The sequence below is a fragment of the Typopeltis vanoorti genome, chromosome 5, assembly GCF_054136105.1.
Source record: "Typopeltis vanoorti isolate ZY-2024b chromosome 5, IOZ_Tvanoo_1.0, whole genome shotgun sequence".
Classification (NCBI taxonomy): domain Eukaryota; kingdom Metazoa; phylum Arthropoda; class Arachnida; order Uropygi; family Thelyphonidae; genus Typopeltis; species Typopeltis vanoorti.
The window spans coordinates 49,812,252-49,826,782 of NC_143553.1; the positions used below are offsets into that span (position 1 = coordinate 49,812,252).

The 14,531-nt window shown below is 36.6% G+C and overlaps 1 protein-coding gene across 1 annotated transcript in view; it reads left to right on the top strand.

Annotated features, from left to right (window-relative positions):
* Positions 1 to 14,531, top strand: part of LOC150106394 (uncharacterized protein ZK1073.1-like) — a 247,633-nt gene that overhangs the window by 105,894 nt on the left and 127,208 nt on the right. The gene's annotated exons all lie outside the window — the stretch shown is intronic.

Genomic DNA, 14,531 nt, shown 5'->3' on the forward strand with positions numbered 1-14,531 from the left:
GAATTTAGTATGGGTTTTAATTGGAAGAGCAAAGGAAAAGGTGTGAAGATAGGAGGGGAGAGAGAGAGAGAGAGAGGGCTGAGGAAAAAAGCGGAATGGAAAAAGAAAACAGAACCGTAAAAGAAAGTCATGCTCTGGATTAAGTAACCGAGAATACAATAAGAAATCGGTGTGATAGAGGATTGATTAGGGAAAGATTTCGAAGAGTGTCGCTGTAGCTATGAAGAGAGGAAAGGTAGTAAGCAAAATGATTATGATAGGTCGAACAATTATTCTCCAACTAGCATACAATGTATGGCAGGGTCTGATGACATGTTGGAAATAGTGAAACCACTGACTTTTAAGACTGTGAGCCTGCTGTCTAGAAATAACTGTGGAGAGTAGAGAAGAGCATTGTTTACGAATGATATAATGACCAGAATTGGACGAGAGCTTTTAATTTCAAGGAAGAGAGATTTTAATTATATGGATATATGAGAAGAGATGGATGTTGAAGAACCATATGCTAGAGACGGACCACATTTAAATGAGAATGAAGGTAGGCCTCTGGAAGAATTACAATTTAATCAAACGCGAGTGTCATCAAGATGCTGGATAAAATAGGAAGAGAGAATGGCCTCGGAAAGCAATATTTTCGAGGAAGATGAAGAGCCTAATGCTGATAATTTTGAACAGGATGGAGAAACGAATTGAGTGACGTAAAGCTTAGAAATATTTTGCTCCAATTCTATGTCAAGAAATCACGGCAATCAAAATTGAAGAATTTATGGTTTTGTTTCAGTTTGACCAAAAAAACCGGGTTAACCGAAACATGGATGACTAAGTAATATCTTAACTAGAAGTAGAAAGACGTGGTGTTTTTAATAAGGGCAGAAATGAGACAAACAGAATGTACTTCTAATAAATGAAGAAATTTATCCGCTTAGTTTGAAAAATTAAGGAGAAAGGCATTGATTTTAAAAGTAACGTTTTTAAAGTAGGTTAATGGAGAAACTGTCACTTTTTCACTATGAATATCGAGAGCAAGTAGAAGCAAATTTTTAACTGGATTATAATAATGGACGATTCCAATTATGAAAATTTAAACAGGAAGGAAGGAAACATATGGAATTAAGAAAGATAATTTCTCAAGATTTGAGAAATATCTTCTACCCTATATGATTATTGGTTAAGCAGAAATGAGCGTTGAGAATACTAGATTTGGTAATAGCGTCTGAAAAACAGTGATTATAGACAAGATTTTAACTTTGCCATTGGTTTGTGTTGGCTGTAATTATCCACAATTCAACATAGACTAGCAGACCCCGCATAATACTGTTAACTGTGCATGTGTAGGGCAGGTATTGCCTATTATATGGGATGAAAAATCTCAATTTCCGGGAGAACAAAACTTTTCCACATCTTTATGAGACCAGCTAATTTATGTTCACTTGAACAGTTCCCATAAATGTTCTTTCCAATTCGATCCTAGGTCTTTCCAACTGAAAGGCAAATGTCGTCATGCCTTCGTGGCGACTGCACTACGTTGGTAATCAAATAGTTTGGAATATATATATATATATATGTGTGTGTGTGTGTGTGTGTGTGTGTGTGTGTGTGTGTGTGTGTGTGTGTGTGTGTGTGTGTGTGTGTGTGTGTGTGTGTGTGTGTGTGTGTGTGTGTGTGTGTGTGTGTGTGTGTGTGTGTGTGTGTGTGTGTGTGTGTGTGTGTGTGTGTGTGTGTGTGGAACTAAAGGACAACAGATTATGAAAGACTCAGAAAACAGCAATGAAAAGTACTATGGAAAGAACGTAGGGAAAATGATATTAGTCCATGGGAGGTAGTTAAGAAATATTTGATGGCACTAACGCATTGTATACTTATATCTAAAAACATAAACAGACTATGATCAAATGGCTGTATAGCAAGAGCTGAAGAAAAATACAAAAGGGAACAGCTAGCGACGAGCATTAGGTGTCAGCTAGAAGAGTAACAATTGTACTACTAAAGAAGTAAAGAGCATGAACAGAGATCTGGTGTTTACCTAGAAGAATCCAGAAACCAAGCAGAAATAGGATACCTTATGCCATTGTACAGTGGAAGCAAAGAAGAAACATTTAATATCAACTGCCGCTAGCTGTAGTCAACGTTAGTATCTACTACCAAACCTTAATTACTGCTCCAGAAACGTTATTTCTACAGCGGTAGTTAAGGTTTGGCAGAAGTTAGCCAGGAAAAGAGCACACGATACATTAAACATGTAGAAAATTATGTAATAATTTTCTACATAAGAACCAACAGGTATTTACTACTAGGTGAGTTTGTTTCAATAACCCAGTAGTTATATTTTATAATAAGCTAACAAACAGTTATAGATGGGGACATGTAAATATATATTTGGATTATACATAAGATTTTAACAGATCACTACACGACAGATTTCTAAACGGATAATCGGTATATGAATTTTGTGCCAAATAGATGTGGATGATCGCTTAAAGAATCAGATAGGAGAGTGACTCTTTGATACTTGAAAAGGGTTGGTATGAAGGGGGGGGGGGGAGCACCAGTGGAGATCTTACAAGTCAAGTATTAATAATGTGGCCTCTATGTTAATAATGATGTATGGTTTGGAAGGAGATGTCTAAATGCTAGAAAATAATTTAAAGTTGGACAAAAAACTATAATAAAAACATGAAAAACAATTAGAATACGTATACTGTTATTTGGAAGCAATGGAATGCGAGTCGAACGTATGGTACTGTGGTACAAAGTACAAAAACAAAAACCTCAGTTTTTATACTTTAGAACTCGGAATGCAAGGTGTGATTGTAACTTTAGTATTTTCCATTATTGCGTTCATCACAAAATTTATATCTGTTTTAAAACTTTGAATTATTTATTTTTTTCAAACGCACGCGACAGACCTGTCAGTTGTTCACGAACAGCAAGTGTTCCGTGGGATATAGTTTAAGAAATGCTGCTCTAAACCACGTCCCAATTTCCAGTAGTATGGACAGCTACAGTCATTGATAGTGCATACCTGGTCTGTTTAAACTTTGATGTGCCAAGTATATTAGTGGTATAATTTTTATTTTATTTAGTTTTTCCCAAAATGAGAAAAACTAGCGATATAATGTGATGAAATGTATTTTTACGCCAAAGAAGCTGAACCTAAGCAAAAATTTCGGTCACAAGCAATGCTTATTTCATAAGTTTGGAAACTAGATACCGTTTTTTAGTATCCTCGATAATCCTAAAGATATATGCATGGCTTTGAGACAAATGATTATGCCGCTGTTTAACTGAAATTTCACGTGATCACCGAAATAAACTGGCATTTTTTCTCTTTTAGTTATGCAAAAACAGTGAAAGAATTACACAAGACAACGAAAAATTAATATGGATTATGTTGCAAAATTACGGAATGTTAACATATATTTCCTCGGCTTATACCATTGAAGTCCAAATGCTACCGAAACGTAATAAGATTTGGATGTCCTAACTAAAAACTTTGCTTATTTAATTGACTTGCATATATAATTATGTAATAACTTACTTGTAAATTATCAGTCTTCCAGTACCAAACATATATATATATATATATATATATATATATATATCTGTGTGTGTGTGTGTGTGTGTGTGTGTGTGTGTGTGTGTGTGTGTGTGTGTGTGTGTGTGTGTGTGTGTGTGTGTGCGCGCGCGCATGCGTGCGTGCGTATAAGCAACAGACAGAATATTCAATAATTCAGTTTCTTCGGCTTTCTTATCACTTAGTTCCATTTTATTGAAGTATTAAAGTCTAAATCAATTATTCTTGACCTTAGAAGTCAACAATCTCTTCTCGTTAATGAGAAGAAAGAAAACGTTTCATTTAGAATAATTTTCATTCCATCTCTGACCACACTTCCACTCTTAATAAATGGGGAGAAAAAAAATAATATTACCGACTGATTCATTAGAAGTTGATACACGGCTGTATCTAAACTTCCAAATCATTTATGCATATAATTTATGCAAAGTCATTTCTGGACCGAGGAGAATAGTGCAATCGAAACACATGAGTTGTTCGCGACAGCTGGTGTCAGTCGAAGCTGATATACCACTAGACTCAAAATACCCATAACTAGGATATGTCAGTGCTAATTAAACAGATAATTAATTAGAATCAATGTAAAGACTGGTCTCATTACATTAACTGACTGTCAATTCTAGGTTGGTTGGTTGGTTGGTTGGTTTATAGTTTATTTGGCACAAAAACTACAAAGGTCATACTGTGCCATACTAAAGGTTACAACATTAGCATTTACAGAAAATTGCAAACAATATGTCTGTACAAGAATCTAGTTTCACAAAGCAGCATCTCTAAGTAAATAAACAGAACTGCTGCAGAGGGCACAGCAACACACAAGGTCAGAGGTTATTACAGTACTGCAAAAATAGTTAACAATATAAGTTAATACATAATATATGAAACACTAAGCCAAGGAATGCAGTATCTACATATATGTAAAATTATAACAGATGCCTTTATAGCAGTACAAAAATAGGCAAAAAGGGATTATTATACAATATGCATGGATGAAAATTAAATTTAGCAATGCGGTAGAAACAGAATTTAGAATACATATAAACAGAATTACTAGAAAGTACACACATAGGTAAGATGTCCTACAGCACTACATGATTATTCGAAAAATAAAGTAGTAAATAAGATGCATACACAAAATGTATGTTAAGTGATGCAGTATCTACATACAAACAAAATTACTGCAGAGATTTCAGCAGTACATAAATAGATAACTATAGGTTAACATATGTATATACAAAACAAGTCGAGGAAAGCAGTGTCTACATCTAGTAAGATTACAACAAACATTATTATACTAATGCTTAAAGAATCAGAAAGGAATTATTATACAGCATTGATGCATAAAATGTAAGTTTAGCATTATGGTATTTACATATTAACAAAATTACAGCAAGGTGATACAAATATACAAGATGAAGGCCCATGGTAATACATAATTGATCAGATTTAACCTAATGAATAATATATATGCATAAAAGTTAAGTTAAGCAAAAAAAAAGGTATATTTACATTAAACAAATTTATGGTCAAATGTGTTTGTACAAATTAATTCTTTCTAAAAAATTAAAAACATCATGCAAGTTGCCTGAGTCTGCTAGCATTTCCTCAGGGAAATAGTGTATATGGCTTAGTTAGATAGGTGAAACTTTCATTCCTCTCTCGTGTAAATGTTTGACAATCAACCAGAATATGATGAATAGTGAGATGTGTGTTGCATTTTTCACATATGGGAGGGTCATCAGCTCTCAGTAAATGAGAATGCGTAAGGTGACTGTTACATGCTGAGCCTAGCAAGGACAACCTCCTCCCTTCTCTTTGTACGTTGATTAGAATGCCAGCGTTTAATTTCAGGTTTAATGTTATATAATTTGTTTGTTGATGTTTCTTGCCATGTTAACTTCAACTGAGCAATTAGCTTTGATCTTATAAGTTGTCTTTAGTCTATATATGGAACTTTCAAGTAGTATGTGGAGAAGATATTGGCTGATTTAGCAGCTGCATCTGCAGGCTCATTTCCTTTGATTCCGATGTGAATGGGAATCCAGCAGAACTGAACATTGCAATTAAGGATTTTCATTTTGTGAATCAGGTGTAGCACTTCATAAAATACTGGATGAGGATTATACATAGGAGAGGAGATAGCCTGTAAAGAGCTCAATGAGTCTGTATAAATTATACACTTTTGGTAGCAGTTTTCTTTTATATGCACAAGTGCAAGCTGAATGGCATGTAACTCTGCTGTATAATTACTGCAGTCTGGTGGGATCTGATTTGAGATAATAATGTCGGGAAACACAGTAGCACAGCCAACAGAGGTCTTAGTTCTTGAACCATCAGTATAGATGAGTAAGAAATCAACGTGTGCTGCTCTGTGTGCATTAAACAATTGCAGGTAAATGGATGATGGGGGTATAAGATTTCTGTAGCTGACAAAGTGAGAGGTTGCAGGATGGTGTGGAAACCTGCCATGGAGGAATGCTATTATGTTTAGTGTGGCTAATGTTGTCAACATTTATACTAACAGCTTTCACAGTTTCTTTAATACGCATACCAAAAGGATGTATAGCAGTTTGATATGTGTGATATTGAGCTTCCCAGTGCAGAGAGAAGATACTATTCCATGTAGGGTGATCTCGGAGAGATTTTATTTTAAGGCGTAATTAAGAGAAAACTGTTTCCGTCGAAGTGATAGAGCCGGTTCATTTGCTTCTACATACAGACTTGGAGTGGGTGAGGTGCGAAAGGCACCAGTAGCTATCCGTATACCCTGATGATGGATGGAATCCAACCATCGTAGGTTACTCTGTCTTGCCGAACCAGTCTTGGGACTCATAATCCAGCTTCGAACGTATAAGTGCACGATAAAGATGGAGCAATGAAACTCGATCAGCACCCCACCCAGTAGAGGACAGAGTGTGAAGGAGGTTCAAAAGTTCTTTTGTACTTTTCTCTTAGGTGACGAATGTGTGCTAGAAATGTGAGTTTTCTGTCAAAGATGAGTCCCAAGAACTTGGTTTGTGTGGTTAGTGGAATAACAATAGGTCCCATTCTTAGTTCAGGATCTGGGTGATGAGTGCGTCTTCGACAGAAGTGTACACAGACACTTTTTTCTGTTGAAAACCTAAACCAATATTAAGAGCCCGCAGAGAGACATGATCAATTGCTTGCTGAAGTTGTCTTTCAATTACCCTCATGTTACGTGAGTGACAGTAAATTGTGAAGTCTTCAACCTACAGAGCATTGTCTACAGTGGGAGGAAGCTGTTCAATGATTGAGTTGATTTTAATAGCAAAAAGGGTTACACTTAAGACAGAGCCTTGGGGAATACCTTGTTCTTGAAGATATGGTCGAGATACTTTCCACTCTGACTTGGAAAGTTCGACTGGACATAAAGTTTTTAATAAATATAGGAAGGTGTCCTTTGAGACCGAGATTATAGAGGTCTTTTAATATGTCATATCTCCAGGTTGTGTCATAAGCTTTTTCCATGTCAAAAAAAAAACCGAGACAAGATGTTCTCGCTTCAGAAATGCATCTCTTATACAAGTTTCTAGCCGAACTAAATGGTCTAAAATTGATCGATGTCTACGGAAACCACATTGTGTATTGGAAAGACTGCTGCTTTCTAAACACCAGAGAAGTATGTCATTAACCATTTTCTCTAGTATCTTACAAAGACAGCTGGTCAGAGAATTAGGTCGATAATTATTTGCTTGTGTTGGATCTTTTCCTGGTTTTGGGACAGAAATGACAATTGACTTATGCCAAGAATTTGGAAACTCTTCCTCTGCAAGTATTCTATTGTATAATAAGAGAAGAAGATCCATAGAAGATGATGGTGGATGTTTTATCATTTCATAATGGATGTCATCAGGTCCTACTGCACTAGGGTGAGATTGCAGGAGAGCTCTTTTTAGTTCCTCCTTGACAAATGGCTGATTATATGGCTGAAGAATGTGGGTAGAAAAATTAAGCCTTTGTTTCTCTTGCTGCTCTTTCAGTATTAAAAATTCCGGAGAATATGAAGCTGTTGCTGAGATTTAACAAACGTTTCTCCCAAAGTATCTGCAATAGTTTTGGGATCAGCAAGAGAAATTATAGTCTAAAGTGGACAAACAATGTGTACTATATCTGCCTTTCATTTTCCGGATTTTATCTCATACAATTTTTGGACTGGTCATTTGATTAATTGATGTAGTAAATTGGATCCATGGTTATTTTTGACTCTGACGTCTTACAAAACGTGATTGGCTCAAGCACGCTTGAAAGTTATTAAATTTGATGTGGTGGGGGTATCTACGAAATATGCTCCATGCTCTGTGTTGATCTTTTTTGGCTACCTGACATTCTGGGTTTCACCAAGGCTTTGGATAAACTGGAAATCGAGATGATGTTTTTGGGATGGAGGTTGTTGCTGCCTAGACAATGCATTATGTTATATATTTTACAGCTCCATTGATAGGTGTTTGACTGATGGCATCAGCACTAAATTTTGCAAGATGAGAGAAAGTGTTCCAGTCAGCCTGGTCCATTTTCCATATAGGTATCCGTGTGGGTGAACATGGTTCCTGTGAAGACATTGTACAAAGAACAGGAAAGTGATCACTTCCATATATGTTCTCTTCAATGTACCACATGAGCAGTGGAAGAATGGAAGGGGAACAGATTGTAAGATCAATTGCAGAATATGAGCGGGTAGGCATATGGAAGAAAGTATTGAGTTTATTATTTAGATGGGAAGGGTTATTATTATCAAAAATTTTTTCAATGATTCGACCTCGTCTATTAGTGTTGGCACTACCTCATAGAGTATTGTGATCGTTAAAGTCACCCATCAAAAGTATGGGTTCAGACAGTTGCGAGATAAGGTTATCAAGATCAATTTCATTTAACTCAGCATTTGGTAGTAAATAAATTGAACATACTGTAATAAGGAATCTCACAGAGAAACGAATCGCTACCGCTTCCAGAGAAGTATTACGTTGGACCTAATGGAAAGGAGTATGACTGACACTAGGGTAGCTACTCCTCCATGAACAGGACCATCTCCAGTTCTATCCTTACGTACAACAGTGAAATTCCTAAAGGTACGGTCCTCATTGGGTCTTAAGTAAGTTTCCTGTAGACAGAAACAGAAATGTTTGTGTTTCTACAACAACATCTTGATATCATCAATATTCTGGCGGATCCCACGACAGTTCCATTGTAAACATTTTCCTATTGTTTTGATTTTATTGGCTTGTCTGGTTTTCGAGAGGTTGAGGGCTTACCTTCGTCAGATTTATATTTATCCACTGTTTTAGGGAAGTATGGGCAGCCAGTGTCCATCTATTCCTCTGGTAGAGTGTTCAAAACATCAAATGTGTTATGGTCAGTTGGTATGCTTAGTTTGCTTTCAGTGGGTATAGAGGTATCCATTTTTTCTGTCGAGTGTCTGAGGGTTTATCTTTGAGTGAAGTCTCCACCATAATTTTTTTAACAGATGAGTTTTCATTGAATGGGACCATTTTTGAAGTTGTCTCTGGAGTAAGGCACGGTCCTCATTGGGTCTTAAGTAAGTTTCCTGTAGACAGAAACAGAAATGTTTGTGTTTCTGCAACAACATCTTGATATCATCAATATTCTGGCGGATCCCACGACAGTTCCATTGTAAACATTTTCCTATTGTTTTGATTTTATTGGCTTGTCTGGTTTTCGAGAGGTTGAGGGCTTACCTTCGTCAGATTTATATTTATCCACTGTTTTAGGGAAGTATGGGCATTTTAGGGAAGTATGGGAAGTCTTGTGATTAATGCACTCAACAGAGAAGCACTTGCGATCGTAAAGTTAAGGTATGGTGAAATTATCAAATGGTGGAATAGACATATATGTTTGAGTTGCTGTTGGCACTTTTTTAATTGTTACTTTTTCAGCATAAGAGGATCGTAGAACAGGTGTAATGGTGGCCAGCTTTCTTTTTTCATCCTGATATGTTACGTTTTGTTCTGTTTTAATTTTTTGTATCTCTTTTTCATTTTTCCATTTCTGACATGCACGAGAGTATGCTGGATGATCTCCCTGACAGTTGACACATTTAGCTCTTTTTTTCACAGCAAGATTTATTTTCATGTTCTTTACTACCACATCGGGCACAGGTAGTAGAACCAAGACAGGAAGTTTGAGCATGTCCATATCTTTGACATTTAAAGCATCTCAGCCGGTTAGGGATGTATATTCTAACAGATGAGATACTAACAGGGTATCTCATCAGAACAGATGAGATACCCTGCTTTTTCAGATGTCGGAGGCCTAGGTGTATCAAAAGTAAGGATGATGTTCTTGGTTGAGACCAGGCGACCATCCCTGCGTATCAGGATGCGCCTCACACCCGTCACTCCTTGATCTTTAAGCTCTGAACATATCTCCTCATCAGGAACATCCAGGAGATCCCATTATGATATTACTCCTCTACTGGAATTGAGTGTTCTGTGAGGTGTTACTACAATTTGTATTCCACCCATTGTCGTTGCTCTCAGTAGTTTCTCGGAATGTTGTTTGCACATTATTTCCACGAGGATATCACCAGAAAGCAAAATCTTGACAGTTTTGGGAGGTCCTGCCAGTCCTTCTAAACCTTTTTGGATAAAGAAGGGTGACATTTTCCCGATTGGTTTTTCACCTGTTGCATGAATGATTAAAAAGGTTGGTACATTTATGTTAGTATCCGATATCTTTTGTTTCTTATTTCTATTTCCATATGCTGTGCCTATATTATCAGTACTTGGTTGGGACTTTGTTAGGGTTCCTGAAACATTTAAGGATGAAGAATTCATATTTAAGGAATTTTTAATTCGGCGCCAGAGTTCCCCACCCACCACGGAGCCACACATGGACGCCCACTACCCGGCAAGCAAAGACTGCGCTCAGGAGTGGAACGCCAGGACTACCCTGGACGATATACCGGCACTGCAGCAGCTCTAGGATCCCGACCACGGACCATGGGGTGAGAGACTAACTGCAACACCGTTGACCCTTCTAGGTAAGCCCACTAACCGACTGATCCTGGCTGGGCCATCCAGGACCACCCGTCTTGCCGAAGCAGGGGCCAAAGTAGTGCAAGACTACCAGGATCCCCCCCCCCCCCTTCTTGATGTCCACGGGTCGCACCGCACGGAAAACACAGCGACAGGGCGTTGGAGCCCAGTGATGGTGGTCTGGAAAAAGGATAGTGAAAAAGACTCAGGAGAAGTAGAGCAAAGAATACGGGAAGAAAAGCAAAGAAAAAGAGGAAGAATGAAAATGGCCAGTACCATCACTGGGTGGTCCCCTCCACCACGAACAGGTGCCCCACATGGAGGGGTCAATTCTAGGTTCACCCAACTGGATATTGAACAATTCTAATCCATTAATATAGTGATTTAAGTAGTAAGAGAAATATCAATAATATTATATATTAAAAATCGCTTCATGGGGCTCTCTAGTGCAGAGAAATAGTAATTTTATTCATTCAATCTATCTTTATCAATTCACAGGGAAAGTATCATATTCTTTGTCTTTTATAAGGGATTGATCATCCAAGACCTGATCATCCATCCGCCATAAAACTTTGGAACTGTAAAATGAAGGAAACCATTTTCCTAGATGTTTTGATTATCAAAAAAGCAGAAGAAGATTTCTCACTTGGTGTATACCACAAGCCAACTCATCGAACTCATCCTCATTGTACTATATATCACAGAAACTAAGTATTATACATACACTCAAAGAGGACAGTCTCTATTACAAGAGAGGAAGAATTACAAATTCTACTCCTGCTACTTGTTTGCAACGGATATTCAAAGAAACTCATACAACAATTGATATTCTCTACTCCTGCTCCAAAGCAAAAATCCTGACATTCACTACAGGACTTCAATTTTCATCCCTTACATTGGTATACTTTCGCTTGAAAAAGATCGCTAATCTCATCAAATATCATTACATAATTGACTTCCAATCCATTTTGACTATACGAGGTTTACTGGGTTGCGTAAGGACCACAATCCTTTCTACAAAAGTCCTGAGATCTACAATATTCCGTATTCTTGTGGCCTTTCCTACGTAGGGCAGACATCTGGAAGTTTGGAAACAAGGCAAAAAAGACATATATTAGGGATTCAATAACAACAGAGAAGACAACTCAGGCTTGGCTTTTCATTTTCCGCTCACACACACCATAACTCTGAATGGAATGAATTAAGCTCCATACTTTACATTGAAGACAACTTCACTGCTTGTAACATAAAATAATGTACTATGGTCATCCATTCATAAGTCACACTCAATATAAATCAAGGATTGATCCTGTGTAATATTTGGAAATCACTCTTGAAATCATTCCACATGTCGGGCTTCAACTTTTCAGCCAACTATCTGCACACAATGCTGAACAACAGCTAACTCGTGCTAGCTTCCACACGTTCCACGTGGCTTCGTTTTCAACTTATATTTTAATGGTCATACATGATTTCTATACTTTAGTAATGTTATAGTTCACGTTTGGCCTTTTATTGTATTTTCATGTCATCTTAACCCAGAAGGCCACAAATATTAGTGGCGAAACAAGGGTTTCATTATATATTGACACGACCAAATAAATACAATGTGTTTTCTTTTATAAATTATATTCATTGGTCTAAAGTCTATATAATAAATAGGAACGAAGTCATAACAGATAGCACACCAGGTATGAACTGTATGCTATGTGAGAGAAGCTCCGCTTCCAATCTCTTGATTTTTCTTAAGTTATTAACCACTACGTGTGGTCTACCATTACCTTGTTGGAAGAATTATCAGTACCAGGTAGCACTTGCATAGAAAATCATGTATTCATTTGTAGAACACATGCCTGTGTTCTACAAACGAATACATTCAATAGCGCGATCATTTGGATCCGCCTCAAATAGTTGATTACGGCTCGAAATTCTATTAATCACATACCAATGCTATAGTTTTTGAATTCTTATTGGAACCATCAGTGCTGTTTTATATGGGTGGTCATCCATTGATTCTGCGTTCAGGTGTTTCACTGCCCCACTTTTTATCAATGTGACAGTTCTTTGAATGAAAGGTTTATCCTGAGGACAGTATGCAATTCTCTATACCCCACACACGATGCTAAGCATGTTTTGGTGTCAATTAGTAAGGAACATTTCGACAACAACTTCTGCTGATTTGTCAAGCAAGTGAAGATGACATCGCATAGTTTTCAGTGAAGTCCGTATTTGCCAGATAGTATGCGAGTGTATGTGTCCTAACCGACTTTCGTGACCTGATCCACTGTTTCGGGATACACTGAAAGAAGATTAATAAGCAATATTCAGTCCTATGCAATATTCATCTTCGAGAGATGAATATTGCATAGGATTGGTTCAAAATGCTCAAGAAACATTGTGAACTAGTCAAATACAGCATCCTTTACAGTATTTTGGCCTTTTGTTTGTAACCTTTAATTATGCTTTGGTTAGTAGCTCAAATGTAATTCAAGAACTGCAGTATGCTGAAGTGCGAACTTGAAGTTCTTGAATTAGACGAATTTGATCACTGATTCTGGGCAATAAAAATTCATTTTAATATTGAATCCAAATTATTCTGAGATCGTTTTGATAGTACGAACAATGTTAATTTAATAACTAATAGAGACACTGATTAATATCACATATTCATGCATTTGAAAAAATTAAAATATTAAGACTAAATTAAGGATAAAATTTTGTTATTTCAATATATATATTCAGCCTGGTTGAAAAATTTTACATTCAAATACCAGAATGCGTGACTCAGTTGGATACAATCAATTAAATATCTTCAAGAGTTTAGTCACTATTACAAACAAAAATAGTTTACTAAACCGAGCAGCAAATAGGCAAAACTAGATGTTTATATTTAGTTCATAATAAATACTTATTAAAATAATAAATAATCACCATCAACTAGTAACTTTCATTTCAAGGAGCCATGATAAAGTTATACTCGCGCATTTAGAAAGTGAAGTTATAATTTAATTTCTGTTGACACCAGATATCAAATTTTTGAGTCGGTTTAAGGTTCTCACTTTAAACCAAACCCCTTTCGATTTTCTCAGCATGTCATCGATGTAATTCTATCTAATTTAAGGAAGAGGTAATCGACAACAGCTTCAATTTCAGTATCTAAAGCGAGCGTAACATCGCGAGGTTTAAATGTTGTCTCGTGTTTTCGTCATCGGGAATTGATATTGGGTAGGCGGATATTAATGTCGGTCACGTTTCAGTCAGTCATGTGACAAGTTCCTCGGTAGTTTAGATTACGCAGTCAAAAGGGATGAGTGAGTTGCAGATGACTACCGCTGCAACAAATTGATTTTCCAGAATATCTCTCGGTGCTTCTCAACTCTAGTTATTTGGGTCCGTTTAGCGTTGATGAAAGTAGAATGATAAGATTTTAGTAACATACAAGACGATTAAAGAACTTGTTTCTGTAAGAAGATTTACTGCACGAATATAGGGAATAAATATTTTGGGGTAAACTTACCTGAGCGTGTAGTTATTATTATTTTTTTTGTTTGTTTGTTTTTATTCAACTAGCTTGAAAAATTCTATCTTCAAAAAAAAACATATATTTAAGGCGGTTAGTAACACCATTTGTTAGGTAAGATTGATATTAGAAAAGCTCCAAATATCTGTCAATTACATTAAAGCCAACATTTGGCTATTCATGCTATCTTTTTTTTTTGTTTGTTTGTTTGCTCTGCAAGTTCACTTCGTAGCACGTGATTTTTAGGTTGACAGTATCACAAGTTCCTGTCTGCTACCGTAGAAAAATTTGAAACAATGTTGTCTGCTTTCAGAGACCAATAGACTGGAAATTTTGTGTGCTTACCTTCTGTATCATGCTGTTATTACCAAAAATTAAAATGAAAAAATAAAATAAATAATTACACTAATGCATACTATGAGTT